We start from the raw sequence: 15,025 nt of genomic DNA on the forward strand, positions 1-15,025 counted from the left end.
CTCTGGTCCCAGCACGGTTCAGACCAACCCCATTCCGCCCGAACAGGTCCCACCTACCCCAATACTGATGCCAATGCCCCATAAATTCAAACCCATTCCTCCCACACCAATCCCTGAGCCACCCATTCACTTCCTTAATCTTATTAACCTTACGCCCATCTGCACTCGGTTCAGGCAGTAGCCCAGAGATAACCACCTTGTCAGTTCTACTTTTTAATTCCATTCCCAGCTTTTCATACTCTGTCCCCACATCCTCAGTTCGCATTTTGCCTACGTCGTTGGCACCCACATGTACCACAACGACCGGATTCTCACCCTCCCACTCCAGGTTCCTCTGCAGCCCAGATGTGACATCCCGGACCCGAGCACCAGGCAGACAACACACCCTTCTGTGCACTTTGTCATTGTGACAAAGGATAGTGTAAATACCCTTAACCCCACTATCCCCAATTACTACTACGTTCCTTTTCACCTTCTCTTTGCCTATATCCTGCTGCATCACTGTACCGTGTGCAGTTTGCTTACCAACCTCATCTCCCTCGTTCTCGTCCAGACTGGAAGCAAGAACCTCAAACCTGTTATGCAGATTGAGAGGCTGAGTCATCCGCTCCCCACCCCCCTTCCTCCGCTCCCCACCCTCCTTCCTCCACTCCCCACCCCCCTTCCTCCGCTCCCCACCCTCCTTCCTCCGCTCCCCACCCCCCTTCCTCCGCTCAGCAGCCCCCTCTTGTTCCTGACCCTTCGAGTTAGCCAGTCTAGGGGGGGTGGATGTCACTTGCACCTCATTGACAATGGCACCCTCTCTCCCCCTGATGAGCCTCAATGTCTGTAGCTCAGAGGCCAGCTCATCTACCTTGAGCTGGAGCTCCTCCAGCAACCTGCACTTACTGCAGACATGGTCACTGGGAAGGACCCTGGGGTCCACCAGCTCCCACATCATACAGAAACAACACATCACATGCCCCTCCATTATTCACTGTAGTAATATTGAAAATTTCCACACGAACTTACCTGGCCCTTTTTCTCCCCAGCCCTTTTGATCCTAAGCCCTAATAGCTCACTCTGCTTCCCACTCACTCCGCTGCCCGCTGTCTACACCAGGCCTCCTTTTAAACCTGGCGCTGTTTTAAAGCCTGCTCCCCCACAACTCCCTGCTATCCACTCCCTCAGAATTCTTAAAGCGGTAAATACAAAAAGCCCGCAAAAATGCTTTTAAATGATTTAAACAGTTCTACAAGGTAAGTTCTTACTACAAAAGTGCTTTAAACTTATTTAAACAGGTTTTTAACAAGTAATTTCTTATCTGTCTCTCTGCTTCTTCACTTGTCTGCTCCAGCAAACAATGGAAGGCTTCACCGTGTGAGCACCTGATAATTAAAGCCTGCTCCCCCACAACTCCCTGCTATCCACTCCCTTAGAATTCTTAAAGCAGTAAATACAAAAAGCCCCGCAAAAATGCTTTTAAATGATTTAAACAGTTCTACAAGGTAAGTTCTTACTATCATCTCAGGTATGAACCACAGTGTGATTCCTATCAGCTTGGTTGACACTATCCCATTTGCGATCTTCCAAAGCTTTGTCATTTTTTTTGCAGAGGGGGCATGTTTTGAGTGAAGCATGCTGGCAAATCTGGCTTCTCAGAGGTCGGGCCACCCCCAATGTTAGAGACCATTCTTATCTCCCTCCCCTGCCCAATCATCACCATCATCATTGGGTCCACCCCCTCATTGCCAGCATCATCGTGCCCCATCCCTTATGGTGTCGCCTTCAGGCCATGCCTCCATCAGGCCCCTTCCCCTGGCAGTGCCGGGGGCAGTGCCCCATGTCGCTGACCACCTATTCCCTGGTAATCTGGCCTTTGAAGCTGAGGCAACTTCGTTTGTTTTCATTAATATGTACATAATGACACTGACCACTCAAGAAATAAACTTGTCTCCTCGCCCCCAACGTGGTCATAAATATCTCCATATATTTGTGGAGATCAATATAGATTCCCATTGGTGTTACATTTGACGTTCTTTACTGGGCATGAACCAGATGACATCACCGGCCAAGGGCATTTAAGATCTCATTCTGGGACTTCCTTATCACAAATCCCTATATGACCTTCTCGCAAGAGTTTCTGGCCATAATGGGATTTGCGCATGCGTCAGGCGGGGCTGGAAAATTGCCCAGTGTTATTGATCATGCAGCTTACTTTCACTATTGTACTGAAATGTCAGACTGGGATATGAATTCAATTACTGGACTAAGATGTGAACCTGTAACTGCCTAACTCTGAGAAAGAAATGCAATCAACTGAAGTTTCTTCATGGGGTCAGTGATTCATCTAATTCAGTTCCTACAATGAGACAAAGAGTACTCATTTTTTCTTTGAATTCCAAAATGAGCAGGATTGTAAAAAAAAAAAATTTTTAATTGCACCAAAATATAGTCCTAAGGGCAATCAACCCTCTTTAACAAGTTTCAGTTGAACAATGTGCAGAAAACTTCACAACTGTTGCAAGGCGATCAAACTCTGAAACAAGTGTTTCATCTGGGTTTTTATTCATCATGCTGCTTTCTTCAGGAAATATTCTGCTTAGTGTGAAAAGATATTTCTTCCACTAATAACAATGACAGCACAATGTAAATGTCAGAAATATATTTGCCAGAGATATGGTATTCGTGTACATACACCTCTTTTACACACCATGTTATGAGCAGGTGGTCTGGATATGCTATAAAATATAGGAACAAGAGTGTTTTGCTTGACATATCGTTATGCATGGATGTTTGACCATGTTGAATGAATGCCTAAGCCATGGGCTAAGGTAATTATTCAGTGGTATACAGTTTTGATGCCAAGTGTACTTGTATGTAATAGATGTTCTCTTAACACACTACACCTTCGGGATTAGGTCAAGTGACTGAGGATCTCATGAAAATGAGGATACATAATCCTGAAAACTATTATCATAAAGACAGAGTTGAAATTTATCTCAGATTTCTTCTCACTTATGGCTAATTTTTTTTTAATCTAATCACAACCACACCTGCCTACCCAACAAACTGTTATTTGGACAGACCCTGCTGGAAAAACTGCTTAGCATCTGTAAGGAGAGAAAGCAGAGTGAATGTTTCAAGTCTTTTGGCTCTTTGTCAGAACTGAGGGAAGGGAGAATGTGTTAGATATCAATGTGAGGCCGTGAGGGATTGCAACAAAATGTAGCAACTTGAAGACCAAAAGACAGATGGCCTGGTGTGGGAGGGGAGGGGGGACTTGCACTCAGATGATATACATATGAGATATCTGAAAAAAAGAGCTGTAACGTGCCCAGATGAAGATGAGATGCTGCTTCTCCAGCTTGTGCCAAGTCTCACTGGAGCATTGCGGCAAGCCAAGGATGAACATGTGAGCATGAGAGCAAGATGGTGAGTTAATGGCAAGCAACAGAAAGGTTGGGGTCATGCTTGCAGACTGAGCTAAGGTGTTCTGCAAAGCAACCACTCAGTCTGTGTTTAGGCTCCCCAGTGTAGAGGAGGTATCATTGGGAGCGGCAGAATAAACAGACCAAATTGAAAGAAGGTCAAGTGAAATGCTGCTTCACCTGGAAAGAGTGTTTGGGGGCTTGAATAGTGAGGAGGAAGGAGGTAAAGGGCCAGGTGTTACACCTTCTGTGATTGTAAGGAAAGATGTTGTTGGAAGGGGATGGGGAGTTGGGCGTGATTGAGGACTGGACCAGGGTGCCAATCAGACTGAGTGGCAACTCTTAGGCTGGACTTCCACCTGAGCAAGGGGCTAACGTCTTGTCTCCAGCCAATTAACAAAGCTCGGACAATCAAATTATAGTGAGGCTGCCATGATTAATAAGCAGCGCATCCCTGCGGACTCTTCGGATGACAGGACAGGAATCCCTGCGATCTGAGGATTCTTCCACTGGGCACAAATTCCAACATTGGAAAACTCTCCCATCTTGGGTACTATGGGCAGGGGACCTGCCTTTCCAAATTTTTCTGAGAGCAGGACATACAAAATAATGAAGGGTGCAATCATGCGTCAGATTAAATACTGGAACATCATTGGGATGGTATTCATTCTTCGGTCAGTTATGGTAGTGAGACAAAGCAATAAATCCTTGTAATCCATTTTGAAGACACTGCCCACCCTCCATAAATATGCAGACAGCTTCAGGGTTACCCCCTCTCTGTATATATCATATAAATCTATGGAGCACTTTACATATATAGAATATAATTAATTCTCTATTCCGGAGAATGGTATGATCATTGTTCTGTGTCGTTGTTCTATATGAATATATGCATGCATAATATGGAGCTGCAGTTAATTGAGAACAGTAAAATAGGGCTTACTCAAAAATAAGATGAACTGAGGTCATTGATAAAAGGGCATTTTATGAATTGAAATGCCATTTAATGAGGCTATCGCCAACATCGTGTCTCTTCCCATTTTACTCTGATGGACAAGTCCACTTTTATGTAGATATAACTACTTAAGAATAGGAAATCCAATGGATTATTACCTTGTAACTCAGGGCTACTTGGCGAACAGTCCCTAATTGCTGCTGCTTTTGTGGCCACAGGCACAGTAGTTGAATTTACTGAGGAAACCTCCAGGTTCGGAGCCAACATTTGATGTAATGAATATTAGCTGTCTTCTTAACCTCAAGCTCCTTTTATACTATTCCTCCAATAATGCCACATGATTCATTTTTGCCTTGTATAGCCTGCTATGTGAAAATGGATTTCTTTTTGTAGTTCTCCTTCTGTATTCTTACACCTCCCATTCTTTCTGCCCTTTCTCAAAGTTTGGTGTAGACTGCTACTATAGGAATAAATACATCATCCAAATAGCTTCAAATATCGTCCAATTGCTCCTGTACCAATAATAGTGAGAAATATCTCAAATAATGTAAATTTCTGTGACCGTAGTAAATCACCATCAAGCTGATATGAACAATTCCCAAAAATTCCAAAGATATAGGGAATGATTCTCCCATCCTGCTGCTACGCAAAATTGGCGTAGTGGGCCGGCAGGTATCAGTGGGGCTAATTCATGCTGGGTGTCCGCTGTCTCCACACGTCTCCCAGCCTTTACCCGATGCATTCACACTGAAAATTAGCGTAATGGTGATTTGCATTCATTAACATATCTTAGCATGTCATTAGCAGGTCTGTGACTAGGATCTTCATCTCCAATAGCATCTCCCCCCTCTCTGATATGACATCATGCTGGCAGGTTTATAACTGCTCTACAGAAGTCAGGACCTCCTGTGGCAGCTTTGAACAAGAGTAAGGAGATAAGTTTTAAGGGGCTGCAGCCCCAGGACTGCAGGGTAGGTTGTAGGCTGGGCCTGGAAACTCTCTGTTTGGTTGGGAAAGTTCCTGGAGAGCTGGAAGTGCTATCCCCAGGCCCAGGGGTGTTCCGTGTACTCTCTGTGAGGTGGGGAGGTGCACTTTACTGAATGCTGATCAGGCTGCTGTCTGCAGTCACTGGGATGTTCCATTGTTCTGGCTGTGGGATGTGGTGCGGGACTGGACTGAGTACTGAGGTTTTAGGGAGTGTCGGGGAGGGATGCAGCATGTGCTGCTTGAGGGCTCATCAATTCAGGCAGCTTGTGCTCCAAGCAGGAGTGCTCTGGTTAACAAAGACACTCATCCTGCATGTACTCTGCAGTGAATGGAGATCCATATTGTGATAAGAGTCTGTCCCTGCCCCGTATTCCTCAGCTGCAACATGTGCCTGGAAGGGAATGCTATAGTTGCACTAATGGCAATGGCTCAAGGGATCACAAAGGTAATGCCCGCACATCAACTGACATACTCTCCTTGCCTGCCATGTTAACGATGATAATGACAGGCAACTTAATCAGGTAATGTAAGAGGGGATCTCATTGAGACATATAAGATGATGAAAGGGATGGATAGGGTAGAGGTGAAAAGGTTCTTCCCGCTCAGAAAGGACAGCAGGACTAGAGGGCACAGCCTCAAGATAAGGGGGGGGGGACAGTTTAGAACGGAGTTGAGGAGGAACTTCTTCACTCAAAGGGTGGTGAATCTCTGGAATTCTCTGCCTGTTGAAGTGGTGGAGGCTACCTCGCTAAATATATTTAAGACGTGGGTAGATAGGTTTATGGTAGGCAAGGGGATTAAGGGTTATGGGGAGAAAGCGGGAAAGTGGAACTGAGCCATTTCAGATCAGCCATGATCTTATTGAATGGCAGGGCAGGCTCGAAGGGCTAGATGGCCTACTCCTGCTCCTATTTCTTATGTTCTTATGTTCTAATGTATGGCACCACAGATGGTGCTGTGTTGCCAGCACCTACACATGGGGGTACTGGTTCCAGTGAGGGATCGGGGAGAGGGGGGAATGGTGCTAGGGTAGTTGCAAGCAATGCCATGTAATCCCTCCATCTTTCTCTCTGTAACCCACATCTTGCAGAATGGATCTCGGGCTTATGGATTGAGCGCTGGCCATTATAGAACATAGAACATTACAGCGCAGAACAGGCCCTTCGGCCCACGATGTTGCGCCGACCAACTAAAAAAGCAATGACCCTCTAACCTAAACCAATCCCTTTCCATCCATAAACCTATCCACGGATCTCTTAAACGCCCCCAAACTAGGCGCATCTACAACTGCAGCAGGCAGGGCATTCCAATCCCTCACCACCCTCTGGGTAAAGAACCTACCTCTGACATCCATCCTATAACTACCACCCCTTAATTTAGAGCTATGCCCCCTCGTGCTAGCTTTCTCCATCCGAGGAAAAAGGCTATCACTGTCCACCCTATCTAAACCTCTAATGGTGGCGGCTGAGGAAACAGAGGGCACGGGGAGGTCATTCAAGGAGCAGCCAGTGGCAAGCCCTCAGGAAGGAGGGCAGGGGGCTGCCAGTGATGCCCATGAGGTGAGAGAGCAATCTCCCAAAAGCGTGGGCAGGAGAAGGAGGATGTGGAGGCCAAAGGCAATACTGGGCCAGGAGGTCATTTGAAGGCCTATCAGAGGCCATGTGCCATTTCCGGCTCTGCTTATTTAAGGATATGTTCCGGCACTTGTGTCAGGTGTTCGTACACCAGGCATCTCAAGGAAGGGGAGGCCACCTGCTTCCAGTTTATGTTACAATGATGGCAGCACTTCTATGCAACAGAGTTGTTTCAGGCACCCAGAGGCAACCTCTGTGGAATCTCGCAGGCCTCAGTCCACAGATACGTCCACCAGGTCACAGATGCCTTGTCTGCCCAGGCAGGCCGCTGCATCAATTTTGATGCTAGAAAGGCTTAGCAGGACGCCCAGGGTGCAGCCTTTGCTGCCACTGCCTGGATGCCATTGCCAGTGTAGGGAGCAGTGGATGAGACATACATCAACCTGCAGATCCCGCAAGGTGAGGAGCAACCATTCATTAACAGGAAAGGGTTCCACTCACTCAATATTCAAATGGCCTCTGACCATTGGCTGATCATCATGCAGGTCTGTGCATGCCACTAGGAAGAGTTCATGACAGCTATCTCCTGAGGCAGTCGGACATTCCTGGGCTCTTCGAAGAGCAGCCCAGGCTGCCTGGATGGCTCTTGGGGGACAAGAGCTACCTGCTGTAGGCATGGCTGAAGATGCCAGTGCAGAGTCCTGAGGCAGAGGTCTGCTACAATGAGGCCCATGCTGCCACTCTGTCCATAGTGGAGTGTCACATTGGCCTGGTGAAGATGCGGTTCTGCTGCTTGGACTGCTCTGGGAGGACCATCCAATACAACCCTTTGCAGGCCTCACGCATCATCACCGTGTGCTGCGTTCTGCACAACATTGTGCAGTAGTGGGGAGACCAGCTGGAGGAGGAAGAGGAAGAGCATCAACACCAGGCAGAAGTGGACAACTTGCCATGTGAGGAGCCAGAGAATGGAGGACAGGTGGCGATGGCAGGATAGTGCTGCAAGGGAGGCCCTGATAGCAGCCCATTTCACAAGCTGCACACAACACCCATCCACCACACTCTAGGAGCAACTGCAGCTGCTCCTCCCCTCCTTACAATCCAAAGTTGCCCCCTCAACTCACATGACCCTTCCACTTCCTCAACCTCTCTCAGTCCACCCCCATAGCCTCTCCCAGCACACCCTACAACTTCAAGAAACATCACAACAGAGTAATGTGCCTGGGCTGGCACTGGTAGCAAGTCTTTGGTGAAGACTGGAGGATGATGATGACTCGCTGTTGTGCACACTGGGATCCTGTCCCTGAAGTCACTCAAGTCTGACTCCTACCTGTTCTCCGAGTGCACACTGGCACCTTGGCCTATGTCACAATTGGGAACATAAGCGTATGAGACAATGGGTCGTGGGGTTTGACTGGGTGGCGGGGGGGAGATGATGCCAAGGGTTGGTGTTGACTTCCAGGGAATGTTGTGGAAAGTAGGACAAGCGGTCTGTAACTTTTGGCCTACACACTGGTATCGCGCAGCACAGCAGTCTGCACCTCGATGCATAGGACTGGGGAACACAGTTCTGTGAGGGGAGAACCAGACAGATTAGTCACAGCTGTGAGGTGAAAATAACAGTTTATTGTGATCTTAACATTTACAAAACTTCACCCTGATTACTGGTGACCTTTACCTGTGCCTTCTGAGTGACCCAACAACTTCCTAATCTTGTGTGGCCTATTGCTTTGTCTCAGTGCTCTTCCAGGATGCATATCAGAGTGGAGGTGTCCAGCTATGTTCCTTGCACTTTTGCCTGTGATGGAGCACAGTCCCCCATGGAGCTGAGACCTGGAGGGCCCCGGCTGGAGCCCTCCAGGTCTCAGCTCCACGACATATCACTGATGTTTCTGTGCCATTCTGTTCATCCAGCTGGTCCTGAGCTGCCCGGTGTGAGAAGGGGACCGAATGTTTTGGGACATCCGGAGTCTACTGGATTGAAGGCCCTGGCATTAGGCTTGAGTCCTTCCTCCTTGCTCAGGCTGCCCAGAGATCCCAGGGGCACTCCATGAGACGCCAGGATAGCTGGACTGAGCTCCAGAATCTCCGACATCACTTGGCTCTGTCAGTCCTGGAGGCCCAGATGCGTCTACCCATGATGCGTGATTCCTGGCTCTGTGAGACTCAGCCAAGCTCTGGAGTTCCTCGGCTACAGCATTCTGTGAGCAAGCTGGACTCTGGGGCCCCTCAGCAGTAGCCCTCTGAGCCTGGCTAAGTTATCGAGGCTCCTGCCACAGCCTGCTATGTCTCCAGAATGCCAGCGAGAGCCCCAACCATGGCCAACAGTTTCTCCCAACATGCCCCCGACACCCGTGGCCATAGGCAAATGTACCTCCAAAATGCCAGCAACACCCTTGTCCATGGCCCATGTGTCTCTGCCATGGCTTGTAGTGTCTCCAGAATGGCCTGGACCCTGCCACCCATGAAACCAAATCCCTGGGCCAGACTTTCCAGCGTGGTCGCCACCCTTGCAGTGTTGGCCTGGGTCTCACACCATGTCAGCACCACCTCCTGCAACAGCACTCTGTTTGACTCCTCTAAACAGCCTTGCAGTCATAGTATGATCACTGACAGCCCTTCCAGAACTCCTCGGGTTTCCTAATGAACCTCCACTAGCTTTGGGATGAATGAACCTGAGGTGTCTGGCTTGGGGCTAGCTGAATCGGCACCTCCAGCAGATTTCTGTGCCCGAACCCTCGGATGTGCCCACCTCCTCCCAATGTGGATCAGCAGCTGTGATGTGCTCACCAGTTAGTGCCCAAAAGCCTCAGCACTAACATGACCCAGTGTGGTGATAGTCTGTGTAGGTGGGTTGTGTGGTTGATGCCTGTGCCAACTCACTGGTGCTGTCCTCGGAGGATTCTTCAGGGCCTTCCTCCAAGGTGTCCAGGGGAGTTGGGTCAGGAGCCAGCTGTGGGGGCTGGAACAGCTGGCGGGCCTGGTGCATCATGGTCCAGCACTGTAAGAAAGAACACACATTAGGGGGAGGGAGGGAAAACAGCCCACGCAGCACGGCACTTCCTTCACAGAAGACTAATGAATTGCGGTGACACGGTGGCACAGTGGTTAGCACTACTGCCTCACTGCACCAGGGTCCTGGGTTCAATTCCAGTCTTGGGTCACTGTCTGTGTGGAGTTTGCACATTCTCCCTGTGTCTGCGTGGGTTTCCTCCAGTGTTCCAGTTTCCTCCCACAGTCCAAAGGTGTGTGGATTAGGTGAATTGGCCATGCTAAATTATCCTGTAGTATTAGGGTAACTACATGGGGTTATAGGAATAGGACCTAGGTGGGATTGTTGTCAATACAGGCTCACTGGGCCTCTTTCTGCACAGTAGGGATTCTATGAGTAGGATTCAGCTGATGCTTACTTCTATGCCAGATGTTAACCTGGTTGTCAGTCACCATTCTCTGCTTGTCCCCCATCCCTGCCAACACCAGGGCATGCTGCTTACAGGCAATCAACAGCCGCAGCTCAGGAACATCCCCATCAATCCTTCCCTCTCATGGCAGTTGTGCTCATTTTCCTCCTGTGAGGATGTAAGGGGGACTGAAAAGCTTGATGAATGGGCGGGCATTTATGTGTCAGGGTTGGGAGCTCATGTTGGCTGGGATGCAGACTCACCCTTGCTGTCTAAACAACATCGTTCATTTACTTCCATTACTGTTTTCCGGACCAAGAGTTCAGAGTCCTGGCATTCACAACACTGCCACTGCCTCCCATAATGTGTTTGCTGCATGACTCCTTGGGTGATGGCTCTGAGAGGGGAACAGCAGCCAACACCTCTCCTCTTTGCATCCAGCAGGTGGGCCTGCTCACTCTCCAAAAATCTGGGACCACTTTTCTTGGGGCCATCTTCCTGGTGTGACTGCTTGTGTGTCCACACTTGCAGCTTATATACAGCTCTGCTTGTTAAGGGAGCCCAGTCGCAATCAGTTTGAGTCACTCATGGGCCCGTTAATTAATTTCATTGGGGATAATATTTGAGCAACCTGATTTCAGCCATCTCCAAAGGTGCAGATTGGGTTAACTCAACAAGGTACTGTGTCCAGAGGGCGCAATGCTTAAGACTCTCACTCAATGAGGAGGAATGCTCACAGGCAGGGGGTGTGCATGGCAGACCCCCGTTCAAGGGGGGTGGGGTGGTAGAAGGCTAGGAGGCCAGTGATGTCCAGGTCAGTGGGGGGTAGGGAGAACAGAGATGTCCCATTCAATTCTAGATGGGGAGACCAGCCATGACCGGGTCAATAGTGAATGGGGAAGACTGGAAAACAGCAAAGTTCCTGTTGTGGGGGGGAATGAAATGAGAGGCCAGCGATGAGGCCAGCAACGTCCATTGGATATTAAGGCCAACGATCTCAATGCTGGGAGGATTTGTTTAGTGATCTCCCAGAGATTGGCACGTGCGCAGAGTTCTGTTCAGGGCACTGATTTCAGCCTCTTCAATGGGACTAGGCCCCACCCTTGGATTTTTCACGCAATTCACGCTCATGGTCTCTGCAGTGCACAGAGTATGGGAGATTCATTTTGAAAATCACACTGAAATAAGCCAGTTTGATTTACTCCTGTTTTTATGTGAATTTGACACTTAGAATTTTTTTGGGCGAATCGCCCCCATTATTCAGTAACACTGGTGGCGATTCTCCCATCGCAACCCATCAATTTTCTGGTAGATCAGATCCGGAGAATCACATGCCGGCCATTTTGTGGGATTCACACCTGCGTTCCCAATGCATGCGCATCTCCCAGAGCCGGAGAACAGGTGCAATCGAGACTGTGGTGGAAACCAGTGTGAAGACAGGTAAGTGATTTAAATTTTTTTTAATGTATTTTAAATCTATTTTAGATGTGATTATATTTCACTCCGGCGGGGTTTAGAGTAGTTCCCCACATTTGGGGAGCTAGCAGGAGACCCCGCCAGAGTGAATGGGAGGCAATCGGGTCCCCCGGTTGTTGGGCAACAGGTGGGAAGATGCCCCCTAGGCATGGGCACCCTGAGAGTGCCAGCCTGTGTCTCCTGGCACTGCCCAAGGGGCAAAGTGCCCATGTCCGGGGCACCTTGGCACTGCCCATCGGGCACCGAGCAGTGCCAAGGGGGCTGGGCCTATTGTGGGCAGGACCTAGGGGGCGATCAGTAGAGGTGGGAATCCCACTGCCACTCTGCATGGGGATCAGTCTTGGGCTGGAGGGAGACCAGTGGTCAAGGTGGGGGTGGGATGGGTGCGGTGGTGGTCTGCCGGGGTGGGGGGGGCGCCTGCCTGCCGGGAGGGGGTGTCAGTCTGGATGAGGGGGGGGGTGGTGAGGGGATCATCACTGCTGGATGTGCAGGGCTGGACATTGGGGCGGTCCAGGATGGGACGGGGGCTTGAGGCTGGCCCGGGAACTGTTGTGGACGCCACGATCGGGCAGTGGGTGGAGGGGGGGACTGGAGGGGCAGCACTGTGGGGTTTCTGGGCTGGCCAGCGATTGAGCTGGCCATCAAACTGGAAGACTGACAGATCAGGACCACTGCACAGGCACAGAGTTCCAAAACTGTCAGACTCCAGCGCAAATAGGTCCCAGCTTCCCCCAGCTTTGTGATGAAATTCACAACTGAGACCTCAGCAGTGCACAGAGTGGGAGATTCAGGTCTGAAGCTGCACTGAAAAAACAGTTGTGATCCAGACCAGTTTTCTTGCCAATTCATCACTTTTGGGAGAAGTTGCCCACATTATTGCTATTTCCTCGGAGCTGCTCCCACTCCTCCACCTGAATTTCAAAGGAAACACAGCAGATTCCCTGTATACACTACTAAGGTACTAAGGAAGATAAGGTTTCAAATGTGTTACTTGTGAAGTTTAGGAAATGTTCAGCTTTTGCTAAACACATCTTAGAACTAAATAGCACTATTGTACAGCTAAACCTATTCTTACTTTTTATGTCATTTGTGATAACATTACTCACTCTAATCACAGGATCTTGTACTTCTATTATCCCATCCTTTTTCACTTTTATTCTTTGTTCTGGTACTGTTTCTGTATGTTTCTTCCTGATTTGATTGCGTGCTGTGAAATTCTATTCAATTCTTAACACGTAATTGCAGTGATGATAATGCAGTTACATTGGTGCTGTGGTACGCTACATCATAAATGAACAAACTGGTTGTATCAAAGCTTGGTATGGCTCCTGCTCTGCCCAAGACTGCAAGAAACTATAAAAGGTCGTGAATGTAGCCCAATCCATCACGCAAACCAGCCTTCCATCCATTGACTCTGTCTACACTTCCCACACCCTCAGCAAAACAGCCAGCATAATTAAGGACCCCACACATCCCGGACATTCTCTCTTCCACCTTTTTCCTTTGAGAAAAAGATATAAAAGTCTGAGGTCACACACCAACTGACTCAAGAACATCTTCTTCCCTGCTGCTGTCAGACTTCTGAGTAGACTTAACTTGCATTAAGTTGCGTAATTTGTCTACACCCTAGCTATGACTGTAACACCACATTCTGCACTCCCTCGTTTCTTATTCTATGAACAGTATGTTTTGTCTGTATAGCGCGCAAGAAACAATACTTTTCACTGTATGTTAATACTTGTGACAATAATAAATCAAATCAAATCAAATCAGACTGTTTGTGGCTGTGATTATCTATAAATTGAAGAGTTGTTCAATGGGTGGGATACCCCCTCAGACTTCTGATTCTCCACACATTTCCTTCAGGACAAGACACTGGGATAGGTTTGAACTTTTTGCTGGTTCACCAAGGAGGCACACCAGCCATCTATACCTATTCTAGCCTGCATGAGGTCCAAGATGGGCTTGATTGCCATACTGCCGGCAGGCTGCATCCTGAACTGGCACCCCATGGCATCTCGCCAGCTCCAGGGTGCCAAAATATTGGGCAAACCTCAGCCCTTAGATTGGTCATGGGAACTTGGGTGTGGGGGCCATGAATGCCAGAGTAATGGGGCAAGAGGGCAACAACAGACCAGTGACAAACTGCAGAGAAATGTTCCATTGGGTTCCAGAAAACTGCTATCCCAAAGCTCTTCTGGAATCTTTTCACCCTGGCCAGCTCTGCCAATGTATTAAAGTTACAGCTGGGGTCCTAACCACAGCGTAGGACCTCGATTTGCAAAGGTTAGAAAGCAGTGTATATGGGGGTGGGAGTGGAGGTGGGGTTCCAAGGGAAGAAACCAAAATTCTTTCCAATTAGGTATTGATGACCATGATGTGGAGATGCCGGCATTGAACTGGGGTGGGCACAGTGAGAAGCCTCATAACACCAGGTTAAAGTCCAACAGTTTTATTTGGAATCATGAGCTTTCGGAGCACTGTTCCTTCATCGAGTGACTCACCTTTTGAAGGCGCAGCGCTCCGAAAGCTCGTGATTCCAAATAAACCTGTTGGACTTTAACCTGGCGTTGTGTGACTTCTTAAGGTAGTGATGAAATATCAGGGCAGGGGCATAAAAATGGAGAAAATCAATCAGCTGCCTGTTACACAAATTGCTCGATTCTGCTTCTCACTCACCGAGTTCAATCCAATTGGACATCCAACGGGGTGCATAAAAGACGGCTGCTCCACAGCCATCTGCTAATGTCGCCACCAAAACTGAAATATTCTGCCCTCCTAAGCAACTAACATACGTGCTTTATTAACAGATAAACTCAGAGAGAGAGAGCAAAAATTAAACATAGCTTAACTGTATCATTCCAGTTATATTTATGAATTTAATAAGTGCATGAGTTATTGAGAATGAAGTTGGTCCCACAACAAACCAGCAGCTTGTTTTGCATTGCACCTGTTAAATCAATTGGTAGCTTGTAAAATGGACTGCAGGTTCACTGTGAAGGATTGCTCCACTGGGTTCAAAACCCTCATTGTAAGACATTTCTATTTTCTATGATTTATCAGGATTAGAAAATAAAACCACATGATTCAAGTGGGTGCTTGGTCGAGAGGTTGGTAAAGCATCAAAACTGGTAGAAAGTGGCATTCCTTCAGGAACCACAACAGGTTACATATGACAGTAATTGCAAATATGTTTACCTTGCACTTTGAACTTTTCCACTT

General features: G+C 48.3%; 1 protein-coding gene across 9 annotated transcripts in view; it reads right to left on the reverse strand.

The window, feature by feature from the left end:
- Positions 1-15,025, reverse strand: part of LOC145344848 (myelin transcription factor 1-like protein) — a 445,009-nt gene that overhangs the window by 216,834 nt on the left and 213,150 nt on the right. The window lies entirely within an intron of this gene.

The sequence above is a fragment of the Carcharhinus amblyrhynchos genome, chromosome 7 (genome assembly GCF_965287045.1).
Source record: "Carcharhinus amblyrhynchos chromosome 7, sCarAmb.v2.hapA, whole genome shotgun sequence".
NCBI classification, from domain to species: Eukaryota; Metazoa; Chordata; class Chondrichthyes; order Carcharhiniformes; family Carcharhinidae; genus Carcharhinus; species Carcharhinus amblyrhynchos.